At 47.1% G+C, this 13,406-nt stretch overlaps 1 pseudogene across 1 annotated transcript; it reads right to left on the bottom strand.

Moving 5' to 3' along the window:
- Nucleotides 1-706: 706 nt before the first annotated feature.
- LOC103274415 lies at nucleotides 707-1,977 on the bottom strand (annotated as a pseudogene). The gene has a single exon (XR_505257.2). The product of XR_505257.2 is annotated as a growth hormone-inducible transmembrane protein pseudogene (transcript).
- Between the last annotated feature and the right edge of the window lie 11,429 nt (nucleotides 1,978-13,406).

The raw sequence follows: 13,406 nt of genomic DNA, 5'->3' as shown, positions 1-13,406 counted from the left end.
GTTTGTTTCCCTGGATGAAAAGAGCCCTCAAAGGGAAATGGTTTGCCGACGTGGAAGAGGTGAAAGAGAAAACGGCAGAAGCACTTTAAGAGGCATCAACATGGATGAGTTAAAAAACTGTTTTGAGCAGTGGAAAAAGCACCTCAGTAGGTGCATTGCATCAAACGGAGAGGACTTTGAAGGGGACTAAAGTTTAGACATGTAAGAATAAATACACAATTCTAAATAAATAAACTCTAGGCTTTTGGGGGTCCCCTTCCCCTTGTGTGTCTTTTTTTTTTGAGTTGAAGTCTCACTCTGTCGCCCAGACTGGAGTGCAGGGGCCGCTCCCGGCCACCGCAGCCTCGACCTGCTGGGCTCCGGCGATCCTTCCGTCTCAGCCTTCCGAGTAGCCGGAATTACAGGCGCGCGCTACCACGCCTGGCTGATTTTTTGATTTATTGTAGAGAGATGAGGTCTCGCTGCCCAGGCGGGTCTCGAACCCGCGGGCTCAGGCAATCCACCCACCTCAGCCTCCCAAAGGTGCGGGATTACAGGCTGAGCCACCGAGCCCGGCTGTGTGTCTTTTTTTTTTTTTTCAGGTTTGATCATTTTTACTTAACCTAATAAATTTAAAAATAGATAAAATACTTAAGATTCTCATAACACAAACCTTAGTTTTCACGTTCATTAAAACATTCAAAAATTACTCAAACATGAGAATTGGAAATGTAGGTGCTTATGTGGGAGACAGCTACTGAATTTATTCTCCAGAAGAAAAAGCAGACCTGAAGCATCACATTACTGGAACGTTTTAAACATTGAGACTTGTTCTTATCTTCTAAACTTCAATGAAAGCTGCTTATACAAACTATTTAATGAATATCTGCCCTATTAAACAAGCAAGATATCTGATATAGCAGAGATGCCAGAAGTTGAGTCACTTCATTTCTTTCTGTTGCTTCCAGTTGCTAGCATAGTCACAACTCGCATAAATATATTTAACGTATCCATGTAGATGCTCAGCATCGAGTTGATGGGATCATATTTTTGAACTCCATACATCGGTGCTATTTCTGCACGCTTGATTACTTCCCGGGTACCATACAGAAGGAACATGCTGAAAAGAACTAATCCACCATACATTGCAACTGAGTAAAGAGTGGCACCAGCCACAGTGGTAGGTGGAAGAAACATAGATCCCAGCAAGGACACAAAGATGAGACCCAGGCCCACTCCCAGGGGTGCACCCATGTTCAGAAACTTTTCACTGGGTGCGCACATGGCCACAGTGGAGAGACCTCCCACAATGCCGGCTGTGTACCATGCAGCTCTGATGAGAAGAGGTCCCCCTATTATCGTCAGAGGAGCCACCACTGCACCCATCACACCAGAATGTAGCAACCAAGCAAGATGCTTTGGGCCTGGGCTCCAGTCATATGATATTGATTGTACAAGCATTCCAGCTCCAATCATGGCTGCAAAGTTGCACCGATTGTCACCCAAGAGCCTCTCATCATGAAGTTCATAAGAACAGGAGTTCTGCTTATTGCCAAGGCAGACTAGGCTGTTAAACCAATACTTCCTCCTAAGTACATATAGGTAGAATGAATTCTATCCTTCACATGCTGAGGCCAAATTGCAGCCTTTTCAATAGCTCCAATCTCATTAGACATTCCCAAGCCATAGTAGCACAATGCTCCAAGACCAACAGCAGCCCTTCCAGCAACAAACCATCTTCCCATCTGATCAATTTTAAATATTTTTTTCCATCAATGGTTCCAATGCTGCCTCTTGGAGTTCTTGGCCAGTTTTCCCACGCCGGATCCCAATTCTTGTCTTGGTGGCATATTCTCTGCTGGGTGTTAAGAGCCATTGATTCTTCATGATGGAATCCTTCACAATGGAATTCTTCACAATGGGGGAGGCCTTGGTGAAAGTTGGATGGAAAACCCTAGAAGGTAGCGGTCGGAGACATACAAGCCTTGCAGCCAGCATGGTGGTATGCCAGGTTTATCAAGCAGATCTGAAATGGGTCTCTGCGCGTGCAGTCCCACCTACTCACTTTATGTGTCTTTTTTATTACATCCATTCTAGTGGTTATGTAGAAGTCTCTCATTGCACCTTTATTTTTTTTGTTTGTTTTTTAGTTGGAGTCTCACTCTGTCAGCCATACTGGAGTGCAGTGGCCCCTCCCAGCCACCACAGCCTCGACCTGCTGGGCTCTGGCGATCCTTCTGCCTCAGCCTTCCAAGGAGCTGGAACTACAGGTGCGCACTATCAAGCCCAGCTAATTTTTTTGATTTATTGTAGAGATGAGGTTGCCAAGGCGGGTCTTGAACCCGCGGGCTCAGGCAATCCACTCCCCTCAGCCTCTCAAAGCGCGGGATTACAGGCCGAGCCACCGAACCCGGCCATCATTGCACCTTTAATATGCATTTCCCCAATGCCTCTTGTTTTTGATATCTCATGTACTGATTTGCCATCTGGATCTCGTTTGTGGTGACATGCCCACATCTTTTGCCCATCTCTAGGTGGGCTATTTCTTTTCTTTTTTATTTTATTGTAAAGATATGGGGTACAATTCAGGATTAGGGATACATATGATCATTGTACAGGTAAAGTTTGGGCCTCCCTTTGGTCCCCACTTCAACTGGTTGAGATCAAGAATGCTTATTGATGAAGTGTGGCCCACCCTCCCTGCCCCAGCAGTTTCCCACTACTGCCAGTCCCTTTCTTGTAGTATTATGGTAATTGTTCAGGGTCCGCTTATGAGTGAGAACATGTGGTACTCAGGTCTTTGCTTCTGTGAGTGCTCACTGAGTATTGTAGACTCTAAATCCATCCAAGTTGCTGTGAATTTGTTTTCTTGTTATTTATTCTTGAGGATTCTTTTTCTCGTCTGGATATAAGTTTGTTATCAGGTATGTGAATCAAATCTTTTCTCCCTCTGTGTGGGGCTTCTCTTTTCATTCTCTGAGTAGCGTCTTTTGAAGAGTAGATCTTCGTTTTAATGAAGACAGCTTATTAGAAAAATTTTTTTTCTGGATCTTGCTTTTGCTGTTGGATCTAAGAAATCTTTGCTAAACCCAAGGCTGCTAAAATTTTCTCCTATGTTTTCTTTTATAAATTTTATAGTTGTCGCCCTTACATCTAGGACAATGATCTGTTTCAAGTTGGTTTTTACATGTGATGCTAGGGTTTTTGTTACTGCCAGTTTTTACTTTACAAGGTTTCTTTGACGTCTTCTCATGTGTTTACACAAAGAGCTTCCTTATCCATGTTTACGGCCAAATTCCTACTCGGATGGAGCTGTTATTCCAGTTTCAGGAAAACAGAGAATAAACCAATAAGGAAAACATGTCGTATGTCAAATGGTGACACAGAAAGGAAGGGGGGGTTGGATGTGCGTATGGGGGGAACAGTTGTAATTTTAAATGGGACAATAGGATGGTTCAGTAGAGTCTCGTCGAGAAATTGATCCTTTTTTTTTTTTTTTAAGCAGAACCTCATGCTATTGCCCAGGCTGAAGTGCAATGGCAGGATCACAGCTCACCACAGACTCGACTTCCTGTGCTCAGGCAATCCTTCCACCTCAGCCTCCTGGGACTACAGGCATGCACCACCATGCCCGGTTGATTTTTAAAATTTTTTTGTGTTTTGTTTTCCTTTGAGTTCCTTGTAGATCCTAGATGTTAGGCCTTTTTCAGTCTTGAAGTTGGCAGCCCCATTAAAATGTGGGCAAAAGGCATGAATAGATACTTCTCAAAAGAAGATATGCAGGCAGCCAACAGACACATGAAAAAGTGCTCAGCCCCACTCATCATCAGAGAAATGCAAATCAAAACCACACTGAGATACCGCCTAACCCCTGTAAGAATGGCCATCATTAATAGAACAAGGAACAACGGATGTGGAGTAAAAGGAACGCTTCGACACTGCTGGTGGGAATGCAAACTAGTGCAACCTCTTTGGAAGACAGTTGTGGCGATTTCTGAAACAACTAAAAATTGACCTTCCGTATGGCCCAGCAATCCTCCTATTAGGAATATACCCGGAGGAACTCAAGTCATTCTACCAAAAAGATACCTGCACATGTATGTTTGATGCAGCTCTAGTCACAATAGCAAAAACATGGAACCAACTATGCTGTCCATCCAAGCTGGACTGGATTAAAAATAATGTGGTGCATATTCACAATGGAATATTACGCAGCCATAAAGAAGGACAAACATCTGGACTTCGCAGAAACTTGGGTGGACTTAGAGTCGATCATACTCGGTGATCTATCACAAAACAAAGGCCCGAGTACCACAGACTCTCACTCACAAGTGGACCTTGAACAATTATCATAATATTATACGAAATGGATTGGCAATAGTGGGAAACTGTCAGGGGAGGGAGGGGCACACCTCATCAACAAGGGTACCTTCATAATGAATGTTTGTATACCTAACCCTGAATTGTACCCCATATTTTTAAAATAAAGACATATATATATATGTATATACACACATTTTTTTGGTAGAAATGAGGTCTTGCTGTGCTGCCAGGCTGGTCTTAAACTCCTGGCCTCAAGCGATCCTCCCTCCTCAGTCTCCCAAAGTGTTGGGATCACAGGTGTGAGCCACTGTGCCTGACTCAGATACCCTTTTAAGGTAGTTCCAGCAGGCTTTGCTGATGGACTGGATGTGGGGTGTGGGAACAAGAGACAAATTAAGAATGACGCCAAGATGTGGGGCCTCAACGCTCGAAGAATGGAGCGCCTTCACCAACGAAGTGTTTCATCACTTTCCTCTTTGCCAACCTGATAATTGAAAAATAATATCTAATGTGGTCTTGCCCCACATTTTAATTGTGAAAATTGTCAAGCAGACAGAAAATGGAAAGATTAGAACTTATTTCATATTGACTTAGATAATGAAAGAGATTTATTAGCTCAAAGAATTGGATGTCCGGTGATAGAGTGGAATTTGGGTTTGGTTGGACTCACTGGCTTCACTATGTCATTAAGGATCTGTGCTAGGGGTGTGAGTGGAGAGAGAGAGAGAGGGAGAGACACAGAGAGAGAGGGAAAGACAGGGAAAAGAGAGAGAGGGAGGAATGGAGGGGGAGGGAGAAAGAGACAGAGACAGACAGAGACAGAGAGACAGAGACAGAAAGACACACACACACACACACACACACACACACACACACACACACACACACAGAATTGTTCTCTTGTGTGCTTTCTAAGGAAAACAAATACCCTGTTTATCTGCCCCAGTAAACATATGTCTTCATTTATAATCGGGCCCTGTGTCCACTCCTAAAATAATAGCTGTGACTAAGGGATGAATTTACCCATTACCTGAGGCCTGGCCGGAATATCCCACTCCTAGAGCCAGGCATGGAGTCAAAATCCTCACATGGGCTGGTATGGTGACTCACGCCTGTAACCTCAGCACATTGGGAGGCTGGCACCAGAGGATGGCTTGAGCCCAGAAGTTTGAGACAAGCCTGGGCAACACAGCAAGACCTCATCTATACAAAAACAAAAAAAAATTAGTCAGGCATGGTTGTGTACACCTGTAGTCCCCACTACTCAGGAGGCTGAGGTGGGAGGGTCACCTGAGCCCAGGATGTCGAGTCGTGTAGTGAGCCACTGCATTCCAACCTGGGCGACAGAGTGAGTCCCTGACTCAAAAAAGCCAAAAAATCCTCAAATGACATGTGCCACACAAGAGGAAGATGTCCGCACCCCAGTAGAACTGGGAGGGGTACCAAGAGAAAGGAATCCGTGTCCTTGTCACCACACCTCTGTTCAAGGACCATGGGCATTTTCGAGATTGCCATGCCACAGTCCCGCCTGCCTGCTCTGCCCCATCTTTCTGAGGAAAGGTCTTTTACTTCTCTGAATGGCCTGTGACATTGATTTCCTGCATTTTTCTTTCTTTCTTCTTCTTCTTTTTTTTTTAGAGTCAGAGTCTCCCTCTGTTACCCAGGCTGGAGTGCAGCGGCACGCTCACGGCCACTGCAGCCTTGACCTGCTGGGTTCAGGCGATCCTGCCACCTCCACCTTCCAAGTAGCTGGAACTACAGGCATGTGCCATCACACCCAGCTAATTTTTCTTGATTTATTGTAGAGACGAGGTCTCGCCAAGTTGCCCAGCTGGTCTGGAACCCCAGGGCTCCCACAGTGCTGGGATTACAGGCGTGAGCCACCGCGCCCAGTTGATTTCCTGCATGTTTCAAACGTGCAGTTCTCCTTCTTGTTCATTCACTTCCTGCAAGTGGGACCACCTTCAGGCACTGCCACTTCTTCATTTCTCACAGTACCCTGCCACAAGGCTATGGTGTTGCCCGAGGATTTGGGGCCACGGTGGGCATTGTAGCATAGCACAGAACTCAACACTGAATGTTAGATGTCAGTGTCATTATCCAAAAGGCCCTTGACCAGCCTCACCTGGGGGACTGTCTCCATCACTTTGGGAGACCGAGGCGAGAGGATTGCCTGAGCCCGCGGGTTCGAGACCAGCCTGGGCAACTTGACGAGACCTCATCTCTGCTTGGAAGTCTGAGGCAGAAGGATCGCCGAAGCCCAGCAGGTAGACGCTGGGGTGGTCGTGAGCGTGCCACTGCAATCCAGTCTGGGCGACTGGAGTGAGACTCCAACTCAAAACAAACAAACAAAAATAAAATAAAATATGTCTCCACATTGTTGGATATTTCTCCCTTCAAAAGATGGAGTCTAATTCCCCTCCCTTTGAATGTGGGCTGGGAGTTAGGGACTCACTTTTAACAAAGAGTAAGTGGAGATGGGTCTCCAAGGCGAGGTCATAAAAGGGGAGAGCTTCCGCCTGGCTTTCTCTTCTGGATCACTTGCAGGAAGCCAGCTGCCACGTCATGATGACGCAGCTCTGGAACAGTCTTACGTGAAAAGGATCTGAGCCAACAGCCAGCATCAACTTGCCAGCCATGCATCTTGGAAGCGTACCCTTCAGTTCCAGCTAAGACTTTGGCTGACGATTCCCAGCTGACATCTTCCTCCCCCCCACCTCAGTCTTCCAAGCAACTGGGACTACAGGCACATACCACCATGCCCAGTTAATTTTTAATTTTTATTTTTGTGGAGAAGGGTTCTCTCTGTCCTGCCCAGGCCAGACTCAAACTCCTGGCCTTAAGTGATCCTCCTGCCTCAGGCTCCCAAAGTGCTGTGATTACAGGCATGAACCATGGCCCTACCCTACCTGACCTTATGAAAGACCCTGAGCCAAGCTGCTCCAAATTCCTGGCCCACAGAAACATACTAACAACAATAATGGTTCTTTCAAGCCTTGGCATTTTGGGGTTCTTTGCTATGCTGCTGGGAGAGCTTGAGTGTGGCTGTTTCCTTTAGTCCTGTCTGCTCCCTTCTTGCTTGGACTCTTTTTCTTGCCTCTCTCTTTTTCTTTCCTTGTCTGAACTCCCCAAACCCAGTCTCCAGAGGGAATGCTTGAAATCCCTCTTTGAGCTTGCAAAGTAATTCAAGTCTTCTTGGTCTAAACCTCTCCCATCTAGGTTAAGCCCACGAGATCATTCAAACACACCCATTAGGGTCCAAAACAGAGATGCTCTGTCTTTTCAGTAGGCCCACCAGTACCAGGTCTGCTCAGGCAGCTGCCAGCTTGCCCTAACAGAAGTCTATATGGGGCCAGTCACGGTGGCTTCAGCCTGTAATCTCAGCACTTTGGGAGGCCGAGGCAGGAGGAGTGCCTGAGCCCTGGAGTTCGAGACCAGCCCGGGCAACTTGGTGAGACCTCATCTCTACAATAAACAAAAAAATTAGCCGGGCGTGGTGCCAAGCACCTGTAGTTCCAGCTACTTGGAAGGCTGAGGCGGGAGGATCGCCTGAAGACCAGCAGGTTGAAGCTGTGGTGGCCAAGAATGTGCCACTGCACTCCAGCCTGGGTGACAAAGAGTGAGACTCCAACTCAATAAAAAGAAAAAAAGAAGTCTATATGGGCAGAGTGCGCCAAGAGCAGAAGGCAAGAAGCACCTGAACTGATTTTGGAAGAGGTGACTTGGAGGCAGCGACGTCTGAGCTGAGTTTTGAAGGACAAGCAGGAGTTCATTTGGAGGAGAAGTGAATGAAAGCCAGTTACACAAGGGGAATGGCAAGAACGAAGGCTCGGAGGTGAGAAAAGGTACCATCGAGGCTGAGAACTTTAAAAATGTGAAGGTCTGGTGACAGTGCCTGTTGGGGAACTTGGAAGCTGTTGGGAGCTGCCTCCTACAAGACATTGTAAGTCACATGCCTCAGTCAAGAGAGCGCAGGACACGGAAACCCCTGATCCAACGCACTTAGGAATTTAGTTTATTTTAAAAGTAGATTGAAGAGGGAGAGACAGAGAGAGAGAAAAGGGGACCCACCTCCCCAAAATTGGAGAGGGAGCCAGAGTTTAAAGAGAAGCATGGCGGCCATAGCTCAGTGAACACATGGCCTGGCCATAGCTTAACAAAAGCTTGGCCGATTTTTTTATTTTTCGTAGAGATAAGGTCTTGCTATGTTGCCTAGGCTATGTAAACTTTTTTTTTTTTTTTTAAGGAAACGAGATCTCACTATGTTGCCCAAGCTGAAGTGCAGTGGTTATTCATAGGTATGATCATAGCAAAACAGGCCACCATGTCCAGCCTCATTATGTAAAGTTTTTATTGTGTATCTTTTTTTTTTTTTGAGTTGGACTCTCACTCTTTGTTGCCCAGGCTGGAGCGCAGTGGTACACTCACAGTCACCGCAGCCTCGACCTGCTGAACTCCAGTGATCTTTCTGCCTCAGTCTTCCAAGCAGCTGGAACTACAGACACACGCCACCACACTCTGCTAATTTTTGTGATTTATTGTAGAGATACTGTCTCACCAAGTTGCCCAGGCTGGTCTTGAACCCCTAGGCTCGGGCAATCCTCTCACCTCAGCCTTCCAAAGCACTGGGATTACAGGCTGAGCCACCGCGCCTAGCCTGTATCTCTTCAAGATGGAGAAAACAGCCAGGTGTGATAGCTCCTGCCTGTAATCCCAGTGCTTTGGGAGGCTGAGACCAGAGGATTGCTTGAGCCCAGGAGTTCAAGACCAGCCTGGACAACATAATGAGACCTCATCTATTCAAAAAAATAAAAAATACTAGCCAGGCATGGTGGCAGGTGCTTGTAGTCCCAGCTACTCGGGAGGCTGAGGAGGAAGCATCACCCTGAACTCAGGAGATTGAGGCTGTGGTGAGCAATGTCAGGCCACTGCACTCAGCCTGGATGACAGAGTCAGACCCCGCCTCAAAATAAAAAATAAAAAAGATGGCGACAACTATTCCCAGTAATGTTTTCCCTCTTCCTGCCGTTTCCCTCAACAGCTAACTTCTCTTTCAGGAACATTAGCTATAACTGGACCATAGGCCCATGTAAACAAATATTTCGTGAGGGTATGGGACCGCCATGATTGACTTAGACAAATCACGGTTTACCCCCTGGGACTGGAGTTGGCGCCTAGAACCCTTCAAGCATGTGGCCAAGCACTTGACAAGTTAACAAGGTGGAAGAGAGAGGGTTGCCTTTGGGGGTAGGGAGTCAGTGGAATCTGCCACATCACATCAGGGAGTTTAGACTGTGTCTTGTTGGGATCAGGAACAACTGAAGGATTACAATCCAGGATGTGGCATGATTAGACTTAGGGGTGACAGAATGGAGGGGCACTTAGGAGGGGCAGAGTCTGGAGGCAGGGCCACCCGTCGGAAGGCTTTACTAGGAGATATCAGAGAGGATTTGAGGCACTGGAGTTAAGAACACATAGTGACTGATTGGATGGAAACGGGGAAAGAAAGATTCTCGAACGACTTGCACACAGGCTCCTGCTAGGGTGAGTCACAGGTGGGGCTGTGGATGGAGGTGGTTTCATTATAGCCTGATCCAATCAGTCGGCTGCTGCCCCTGGTGGCCAATTAAAATACAAGAGGCAGAGCCTGGGAGAAAAGGCAGTGTTTAATTTCTATAACCAGGATATAGGAAGACAGGTTGGTATCATTGCCAAAAAAGCTGCTCAAAACAACACAAATTCACTCCAGTACTTATACCCCCAATTCATAGCCCTTTACCCACCCTGAGGTTGAAGCCTATGTGCAGTTTCATCATGGTTAAAGATTTACATTCACAATTTTTAATACATGACCACTGATGTGACACAAAGTCTCCTGGTCATGCTGACTTTTAGAGAACATTTTGGAATTTACAATATGTTCTTTTACAGTTTTTGGGGGGACGGGGGAAGGGGCAGACAATTGCAGTATTTGGAAGGAAGGGAAAGTCATAACATTTAGGATGATAGCTTTGAATTGTTTTAAAACATGATTGTAACAAATCTTTTATTCCCAGAGCCCCAGCCTATAACAGTCCGATGTCCTTGTAGTCACAAATGGAGGGGAGGTAAGCAGTGCCCACTCCAAGTTTTCAGAAACACTCCTTGGTCCACTCTCCTAATCTTTAGGTGGTCTGGCTTGTCAGCTGTTCCTTCTTCAGCACCAGCAATGGATACTAGGTCAGAGTGGCCAGTTGGCCAAGGCCATGCTAGGAAAGGAGAAGCAGGCAGGGTGGGAGATGGGGAGGCAAAGCGGAAAAATGTCTTCTTTTGAATCCAAGCAGCTTTTATGTTTCGTCCAAATCAGCTACAAAAGAGCACACGTTTTAAGTCTCTTCTAAATGATTGTTCTGATCTAACCAAAATGGCCTCTCTGCAGCCTATACATAACCATTTGGGGGCGTAACATGGGAGTGGGTAGATCATGAGTCTGGTTTTGGACAACAAGGTACCTAGCAGATGAGAGAGATGAGTAGAACTGGAAGGGAGCGAGTGGCCCACGTTGCTCAAATTCCCTTAGAGGTTAGTGGGGAGGGACCGACAAGCAACAAGGGGAAACAGAAAGCAGACAGCTGACGACTGACACAGGACTGCTCTGGCGGACGGTGCTCAGGGCTGGGCAGTGAGGACATCTTAAGAAAACTGTAGATGTAATTGTTGGCCAGCCTTCAAGGAGCAGCTAAAAACCAGTTTGGAAATCCGGGTTTCTGTCATTTGTTTCCACATGTTGGTTACAGCAGGTGGAGTACAGACCCGGTCTCAACCCTTTTTTTATTTGGCCTGATGACTGGAAATCCCATAATGCAGCCCTGTGGGCTGTTAATCAGATAAGCATTCCAGGTTTTGGTAAAGATTCATGCTTAACAAATGCTAGAGGGCGTCCAAACCAGACTAACAAGGAAAGTTTCACAAAGAAAATGCAATGAAAAAGTGCTGGGGTTACAATGTAGGTTTCTTTTCTGTTTGTTTGTTTTTAGTGGGAGTCTCACTCTGTCACCCAGGCTGGAGTGCAGTGGCACGATCACAGCCACTGCAGCCTCAACCTGCTAGATGATCCTTCTGCCTCAGCCTTCCAAGTAGCTGGAACCATAGGTGTGTGCTACCACACTCGGCTAATTTTTCTTGATTTATTGTAGAGACAAGGTCTCACCAAGTTGTCTGGGCTGGTCTCGAACCCCTGGGCTCAGGCAATACTCTGACCTCAGCCTCCCAAAGTGCTGGGATTACAGGTATGAGCCACCATGCTCAGCTTCTTTTCTGTTTTATGACAGTAGTTATAAAAGGTAAATAAGAGGATGTTTCAATCCACCTTTGAATTTAAGTTATATGGCTCATAAACCATATGAATTAAGAATTGTTTAAAAAGTAAATAGGCATTTTATTTCCACTCAAAGACACCTACTTTTGTGGATCACCAGAGTTTGAAATATACATAGACTAGACATGGAACTCACAGAAGGCAACTTCAAAAAATTTTTTAAAAATTCCAAAACATTCGTTGAGTTCTTTCCATGTCTAACTTGTCCTAGGAAGTCAACTGGGTTCTGGAACAATAAAAATTCCTGATATTTGTATAATTGTGCGGTCAATCCCAGCTTTATGCGACTATTTTACTCAATGTGGTTTCTGGGGGCCCAGGTAAAATACAGCACTTGAGACAATGGGGACTGAGGAATAGAGAAGAAAATAGAACTGAGAATTGAGAGACTTGAAGAAGAAAGGCAAGTGAGGACATGCAACCAGGTCAGGAGAGTAGAAGGAGAAAGCACTCACCGGTCATGAGAGACTGGACGTACACACTGATGATGGCTGCATCATATGTGAGAATCAGAACTCTGACCCACAACCTTGGCAGCCACCCGCTGTGTCCCCTCTCCCTTCCAATTCAGGACCATCCGAAACCAGCCAAACATGCAACCCCAAACCAATCACAGGCGATGCTCTCTCTGCTTCTAGCTGGCCCACCCCCAGCTTCCCCAGGCTAATGGCCCCAGGTCAGAGCCTGCAGAAACCTCTTGTTAAGTTCCTCCATTCTCTGGACAACCCTTGAGTCTGCCAAGTGCAAACGATGGGCCTCCCTGTTACAGCCAGCTGTGAATAAACAGCTTCTCCATTCTCATTTGGGTGGTCTTTTTTGCCACAGCCATTCATTCACTTATTTGTTATACTTAGTTGTGTTGCAGGCGCCAGACAGTGGCCAGCCTTGGGAATAAGTGGGAGCAGATTGTCCCTGCATTCGAGGATATTCTGTCTCATGGGACAGACAGACACACACATATAATTGTAAGTCCATGGGCTAAGTGGAACAACAGGCATGTACCAAGGAGGTTGCAGCGGGTCAAGCGAGGCTTTCTGGGGGAAGGTGACCCTTCAACCGAGTGGCTGGGGTGGGGAAGGTTAGTCCGGGCCGCTGGAGGGACTAACAAAGCCTGAGGCCAGAAACCCAAGGGGGCGTCGCTGGAGTGTGAATAGGGGGGAGGCGGCGGCGGTGGGGCGGGTCGTGGACCGTGATGCATGTTTCACGTGGCAAACAGCCTGGACTTTATGCTGTCCAAGCGGCTCCCTGCTGGAAATGAGAGACAGAACAATTAAAACACAAACACAGGTCGGGCGCCGTGGCGCACGCCTGGAATCCCAGCACTCTGGGGGGCGAGGGGAGAGGCCAGGCGAAAGGATCGCTCGAGTCCAGGAGTTGGGGACCAGCCTGGGGGCATGGCGAGGCCGCGACTCTACAAAAAACAAACAAATTAGCCGGGCATCGGGACTACAACGCGCGCTTGTAGTCCCGGCGACAGAGTGAGACCCTGACTCAAGAAAAAAAAAAAAAACCCAAACCAATAAACCTCATTAAGGAGCCGGTGCCCTTGTATGCCTGCAAGGTCCAGGAGGGCAGCGGCACCGCAGCTCACGATGCTTGGCGTGCAGCAGTCGACGAATGGCCCCAAGCGCGCTGGGGAACACGTCGCCGTCTCCAACTAGGTTTTTCTCTCGGGACAGGACGGTGCGGCCGGACCGGAGTTTGGGAGGTGACGGCCACGCTCAGGGTGGGAGGGCTGCTATCCGGC

Source organism: Carlito syrichta, unplaced genomic scaffold, assembly GCF_000164805.1.
Source record: "Carlito syrichta isolate Samal-C Ts95f unplaced genomic scaffold, Tarsius_syrichta-2.0.1 Scaffold314770, whole genome shotgun sequence".
NCBI classification, from domain to species: Eukaryota; Metazoa; Chordata; class Mammalia; order Primates; family Tarsiidae; genus Carlito; species Carlito syrichta.
Note: the sequence above shows the minus strand (reverse complement) of the source record. Positions and strands in the feature narration are given on the sequence as shown.